Here is a 7,313-nt window from a genome sequence, read left to right on the forward strand (position 1 = left end):
TCTCCATTTTCCTCCTGCAGCCGCTGAATGCCTGCGGGAGGGAGAGGGAGAAGAGGAGAAGCAGGGGGAAATGGAGAAATCGGTTACTTTATATGCAGCCACCCATATTGCGATCGGGTCCTGTTGTTCCGCCACCGGGCTCGGAGAAAAGAGCACTGTCTGGGGGGTTAGGGGGGCCCTTCATGGTTTCTTGCATCGGGGCCCTAAAGGTTCTAGTTACACCACTGCTTCATCCTATAATTGTCCGAGTGATACTCCGGCTGCCAGGTTAGTGAGAGAGGCTTGTCCGGGTACGCTAAACCCTCTCCGGCGGGAGTGGCGCAGAGAAGTGTTACGTTTGGAAGCAGGACTGTTTCCTATCTTTTTTTACTTTCAATAAATTTTTATTGAGAATTCAAGTAGGGTTACAATATCTCGTTAAACACCATATGCAACAAATGCCCCAAGGGGTCAATCATTTCAATTCGAGAATACAACAGAAAGTTACTATATAAAGCTTTATAAATTAAAGAAATAAAAAAAAAAAAAAAAAAGGGGGTAGATCTCGAATAGGGTTGCTTGTGTATCATTTCATGAGCGATGCATTACTGATCAAGCAGGCGTTTGGTAATAGAACCCTTAGGTCTAAGGGAGATCCAGAGCCCACTCCCCCAGCACCCCACTTGGGATCCTGCTGTGCCAATGGGTAGGCCCCCAATCCCCCCAGTCCCCCCCCAGACTCGCATCACTCTCACCAATGCGGTAAAGACAGAAAATTCCCTGCGGGTAGACTGTTTCCTATCTTTACGTCTGAATCTGCTATTCTATCTTTTTCAGCTTTACTTTCCTCACTACTTTCCTCACTGTTTTTACCCGGCTGGGTAATAAAGAGCACTGCAAAGAGCACCTGTCTGGACATTCCTTTACTTCTACTACATGCAATACGCATCATTTACCCCTAGGAATTTCGAAGGAGCCACGAGGTAACACGCCGCCCAAAAATCCAGCAGCTCCACTGGGGGTAATGCTACATAAGGAGCATTCTTTCCACTGATCACCAATGTAAGGAGCATTCTTCCCACTGATCACCAACGTAAGGTGCATTCTTCCCACTGATCACCAATGTAAGGAGCATTCTTCCCACTGATCACCAACGTAAGGTGCATTCTTCCCACTGATCACCAACGTAAGGTGCATTCTTCCCACTGATCACCAATGTAAGGGGCATTCTTCCCACTGATCACCAATGTAAAGAACATTCTTCTCACTGATCAATGTAAGGAGCATTCTTCCCACTGATCACCAATGTAAGGGACATTCTTCCCACTGATCACCAATGTAAGGGGCATTCTTCCCACTGATCACCAATGTAAAGAACATTCTTCTCACTGATCAATGTAAGGAGCATTCTTCCCACTGATCACCAATGTAAGGGACATTCTTCCCACTGATCACCAATGTAAGGGGCATTCTTCCCACTGATCACCAATGTAAAGAACATTCTTCTCACTGATCAATGTAAGGAGCATTCTTCCCACTGATCACCAATGTAAGGGACATTCTTCCCACTGATCACCAATGTAAGGGACATTCTTCCCACTGATCACCAATGTAAGGAGCATTCTTCCCACTGATCACCAATGTAAGGGACATTCTTCCCACTGATCACCAATGTAAGGGACATTCTTCCCACTGATCACCAATGTAAGGGACATTTTTACCAATGACCCCAATGTATTCATTTTAGCAGAGGTTCCCTGAGACCGTAAAATTCTTTTAAGGGTTCCTCAAGGATAAAAACATTGCGAAAGGCTGCTATAGAGTGTCACTTGAGTGACTGCTCTGAGTCTACTGGGGCTGCTAACATTATAGTCATGATGGCAGCACCCGGTAGCAGGTTTTTACAGCAGAGCTACAGTAATAGGACTTGATGTTTTAATCTCTATGTTAAAGCGGGAGTTCACCCATTTATTAAATTATTTTTTTTCTCCCCTTAGATTCCTGCTCGTTCGGTCTAGGGGAATTGGCTATTTGTATTAAAATATGAGCAGTACTTACCCGTTTTCGAGGTGCATCTTCTTCCGTCGCTTCCGGGTATGGGTCTTCGGGAGCGGGCGTTCCTTCTTGATTGACAGTCTTCCGAGAGGCTTCCGACGGTCGCATCCATCGCGTCACTCGTAGCCGAAAGAAGCCGAACGTCGGTGCGGCTCTATACTGTGCCTGCGCATCGACGTTCGGCTTCTTTCGGAAAATCGTGACGCGATGGATGCGACCGTCAGAAGCCTCTCGGAAGACTGTCAATCAAGAAGGAACGCCCATTCCCGCAGCCCATACCCGGAAGCGACGGAGAGGATGCATCTCGTAAACGGGTAAGTACTGCACATATTTTAAAACAAATAGCCGATTCCCTTAGAGAAAACGAGCAGGAATCTAAGGGGAAAAAGTGCCCTCTAAGGGTGAACCCCCGCTTTAAGTTGGCACTCTTGATGTTATGATTGGTGTGGTGACAAAGGAGAGAGTAGGCATGTCATCAGGGTCATTATCATACAACAGTTTGCTGATGACCCCACCAGACCAGCAGAACACTGTTGGTCAGAATTAGGGGCTTATAGGAGTCTATTTATAGAAAAAATCTGTGTGAATGTCTCAAGCATTCACCCAACTGTCAGCAATATTTACCATCATTTGTGTAATATGTTTACTTCTCATGATCGTCAGTGCCATCTAGTGGCCATAATGTAGTATTTTTACCTAAATACCTTAGTTGGTACAATACAACATTATGGCCACTAAATGGAGCTGACGATCATAAGAAAAGAAACTTATTACACTAAGTAGGGTAAATATTCGTGACAGCTGTGCGAATGCTTGAGACATTTGCATAGCAATGTTTTTATACAGTCTTGGATCATAGGAAACTACAGGAAATACCAAAGTCGAAAGCATTGCCTACAGAGGAGGTAGTGTCAGGCAATCTCGAGATACGCTGCGTAAGTGCAAATATGCGTCGTCGTATCTATGCGCCGGACTCTGAAACCAAGATACGCCTGAAAATAGGCTTCATCCGACCGACATAACTTTCCTACGCCGGCGTAGAGTGGGCGCATATTTATGCTGGACGTATTTGGCACACCCGTTGATTTTCTATTCACATATGCAAATGCGGGAGATACGCCGATTCACGGACGTACGTACGTCCGACGCAGTGCGCGTAAAGTCCTACGTCCGGCGTAAAGTTATGCCCCATAAAGCAGGTGTAAGTCAGCAGCATCCATGCAAATGGCTGCACCAGGGAACACAAGCCGACGTATTTTACGTAGTTTACATAGGACGTGAATATGACTAGGCGTAGGTTACGTTCACGCCGTAGGCAGTGATCCGGCGTATCTTAGGGAGTAGTTCCGACGTGATTCTGAGCATGCGCACTGGGTTGCGTCCACAGGACGGCGCATGCGCCGTTCATTATACGTATCTGTCTAAGACTCATGGGGTCACGCCTCATTTGCATGGCTCACGCCCACTTCCACTTACGACGACTTACGCCTAAGAAACCCAGCGCAGATTTGGCAGCACTGGCTTTGTGAGTCCAGTGCTTGCCTCTCTGCGCTACGTCGGCGTAGCGTAAAGGAAATACGCTACGGCGGCATAAATATGCGCCGATGTATGTGAATCCGGGCCATAGTGGCTGCAAAGAGGCTGTAAGATATCAGCAGCACTAAGATACAAAAAAGATAAAAACAAATATTTTAACGAAAAAAACAAAAACATGGCAATACTTTCCGATCCACGGAACTTTAGCAAACCAAATCAGTTAGGAATTGCATCTACTTTAACCGTCAGAGTGGAACTGGTCTTTAATTGTACAAATAAAAAAGTACACAACAAGACGTCTAATTATTAGCTGCCTATAAAACATATGTAGCTGCTTCTGAATTGTCTCTTAATAGACACAGCTAAAGATCGGAATTTAATTTTATCCTCTGTTGCTCTGGTCATTTATTATTTGCATGAAATGAAATAGGGAATTTTTTGCTTGAATACTCCAATTAACTAGATATAATTATAGGAGGAAATGGTATGTACGCCGACCTCGAGGAGAAGAGTTACAGAACGACGGCATATTTTGCGGTCGCATTATGAACGTCTAATTAGTCTTTTATGACTTCCCAAGTTTCGTGTTATGTTGGATGAGTTGTTTCCAGGAGTGTGTTCACAAAACACGCTCTCAATGGATGCATTGAATAGACTAATAATAATGTCAGCCGTTATCATTCAGCCACTTGTGATAGACACGGCCATGCATCCAAAACTTTTACATAAAGAAAGTTCACTCATTCAGCAAGATAGGATTAAATGCACTTAACCTGTTTTTTATGGCTTTGTATATTTTATTAACTATGCAGGGATTAGCACAATGCTATAAAGAATCGAGTGAAATCAATCAGTGAACTACTCATGCTTAGAAAACACTGCAAACTGCGAAATTCCGTTTATATTAAAGCTGAAAGTAGTTATAAAGGATAAAGCAGGCATGTCCAAAGTCAGGCCCGGGGGCCAATTGTGGCCCATGTTTCAGTTTAATGTGGCCCCACTGGTAATTTAGATATATATCTCTTTTGTAGCCCTCAACGAATCCCTGTGCGCCGCGCATTCAGGGGCTGCATTCATGTCAATAGTGGGGCTGCATTAATTGGAATGGTGACCCTGAATTCCTGGTACTTGTGAGGCTGCATTCAGGCAATGGTGAGGCTGCATTTATGGCAATAGTGAGGCTGCATTCAGAGGCTGCATTCATGGCACTGGTGAGGCTGCATTCATGGCACTGGTGAGTCTGCATTCATGACAATGGTTAGGTTGTATTAATGGCAATGGTAAGGCTGCATTCATGGCAATGGTGAGGCTGCATTCATGGCAATGGTGAGGTTGCATTCAGAGGCTGCATTCATGGCAATAATGAGGCTGCATTCAGAGGCTGTATTCATGGCAATGGTGACGCTGCAGATGGGCACTGATTAGGCTGCATTGATTGGCACTTACCCTTATTTTGTTTCACAGTTCTTTATTTAAAATTATATTTTTTTCCTGAAACGTCCCTCTTAAAGTGAAGGTGGGTGTTATAAGCCTGTGCATGTTATACGTCGATAAATACGGTATATCCAAATAAAATGCCTAAAACTCATCGTTAGACTCTTCAACACACACAGCCACAAAGGCAAGAAAATTCTTGTTGGGTAGTGTATTAGTTAATTTGCATTTATTTTAACGGTTCAAAAAAATGTCGGCCCTCACGCATGTTCACTTCATCAAATCTGGCCCTCTTTGAAAAAAGTTTGGACACCCCTGGGATAAAGGTTTTTCTCCCTTAATGCATTCTCTCCATTAAGGTAACAGTACTTTTCGGTGCGGCTGCATAACCCCCCAGCCTCCTTGGTCCCCCTAGCACCCCTGAGTCCAATCTTAATCTAGTGCTGTGCCCAGGAGCTGCGGCACTGCTCTTTCTCTCTCTCCCTCTTCATTGGACTCAAAGAGAGCAGCAGGCGCCATTGGGTCTTGCTGCTGTCAATCAAATCCAGTGATGAAGGAGCAGGGGGCGGGCCTGAGCCGTATTGTGTGTCAAAAGACAGGGATTGAGATATATATATATATATATATATATATATATATATATCTCACAAAAGTGGGTACAACCCTCACATTTTTGTAAACATTTTATTCTATCTTTTCATGTGGCAACACAACAATGTAAAGTAGTGAGTGTACAGCTTGTATAACAGTGTACATTTGCTGTCCCCTCAAAATAACTCAACACACCTATTAGTGGGCCAGATTCAGGTAGGGGCGCGCAAAACTGCGGCGGCGTAACGTATGACATTTACGTTACGCGGCCGCAAGTTTTACAGGCAAGTGCTTGATTCACAAAGCACTTGCCTGTAAAGTTGCGGCGGCGTAGCGTAAAAGGGGTCGGCGTAAGCGCGCGTAATTCAAATGATCCCGTAGGGGGCGTGGATCATTTAAATTAGTTTCAAAAATATTCCAATTGCACACCTTCCAGGAAAAATGGCAAATGAATAAAAGGGTGCTGCAACGATTACCGGCTGGGAACCGGAAAGCAAATCATATACACATATTCGCCAGCACACCAAGGATCATTTAAAAAACATTCCAAAAATTTTATGCATATTAGCGATCCAAAAAAGCAACGTTTCGAGGTCGCACAGGACCTCTTCGTCAGGCAAAAGATACGACGAAGAGGTCCTTTGCGACCTCGAAACGTTGCTTTTTTGGATCGCTAATATGCATTAAATTTTTGGACGTTTTTTAAATGATCCTTGGTGTGCTGGCGAATATGTGTATATGATCGTTTAAATTAGGCGCGCATCCCGTGCCGAACGTACTGTGCATGCGCCGTCCCTAAAATTTCCTGACGTGCATTGCGGTAATTGACGTCGCAAGGACGTCATTGGTATCAACGTGAACGTACATGGCGTCCAGCGCCATTCACGGATGACTTACGCAAACGACGTAAAGTTTTGAAATCGCAACGCGGGAACGACGTCCATACTTAACATTGGCTGCGCCTCCTAATAGCAGGAGCAGCCTTACGGCGAAAACGACGTACGCAAACGACGTAAAAAACGAGCGCCGGCCGCATGTACGTTTGTGAATCGGCGTAAGTATGCAATTTGCATACTCTACGCTGACAACTACGGGTGCGCCACCTAGCGGCAAGCATCAGAATGCACCCTAAGATACGACGGCATAAGAGACTAATGCCAGTCGTATCTTAGGCTACAGTCGGCGTATCTAGCTTTCTGAATACAGAAAGTAGATACGGCGGCGCTACTTAGCAATTACGCTGCGTATCTATGGATACGCAGGCGTAATTGCTCTCTGAATCTACCCCAATGTCTAAACTGCAGGCAACAAAAGTCAGTACACTCCTTAGTGAAAATGTCCAAATTGGGCCCAAAGTGTCAATATTTTGTGTGGCCACTGCTTTAACGCGGAGTTCCATCCGCGTTTTTTTTTTTTTTAAGTCGGCATCTACAAACACTGTAGCTGCTGACTTTTAATAAGAATACTTACTTATACTAGGCGCCCGCGATGTTGCCCCCCCCCCCTGAGGTCGATTCCTTGATCGTGGCAGGTCCCGGCGCCGCCATCCTCACTAAAGGAAATGCAAGGAAAGGCTGTGGAGCGTCGCGGCTTCACTGCCCGTTCCCTACTGCACATGCGCAATTTCTTTTTTTTTTTATGTAATTTTATTTCTTTTTTTTAGGGTGGACCTCCGCTTTAACCCCTTTGTTATGAAGCCCATAAAAAGCTCTGGTGCC

The sequence above is a fragment of the Rana temporaria genome, chromosome 5 (genome assembly GCF_905171775.1).
Source record: "Rana temporaria chromosome 5, aRanTem1.1, whole genome shotgun sequence".
In the NCBI taxonomy this organism is placed as follows: domain Eukaryota; kingdom Metazoa; phylum Chordata; class Amphibia; order Anura; family Ranidae; genus Rana; species Rana temporaria.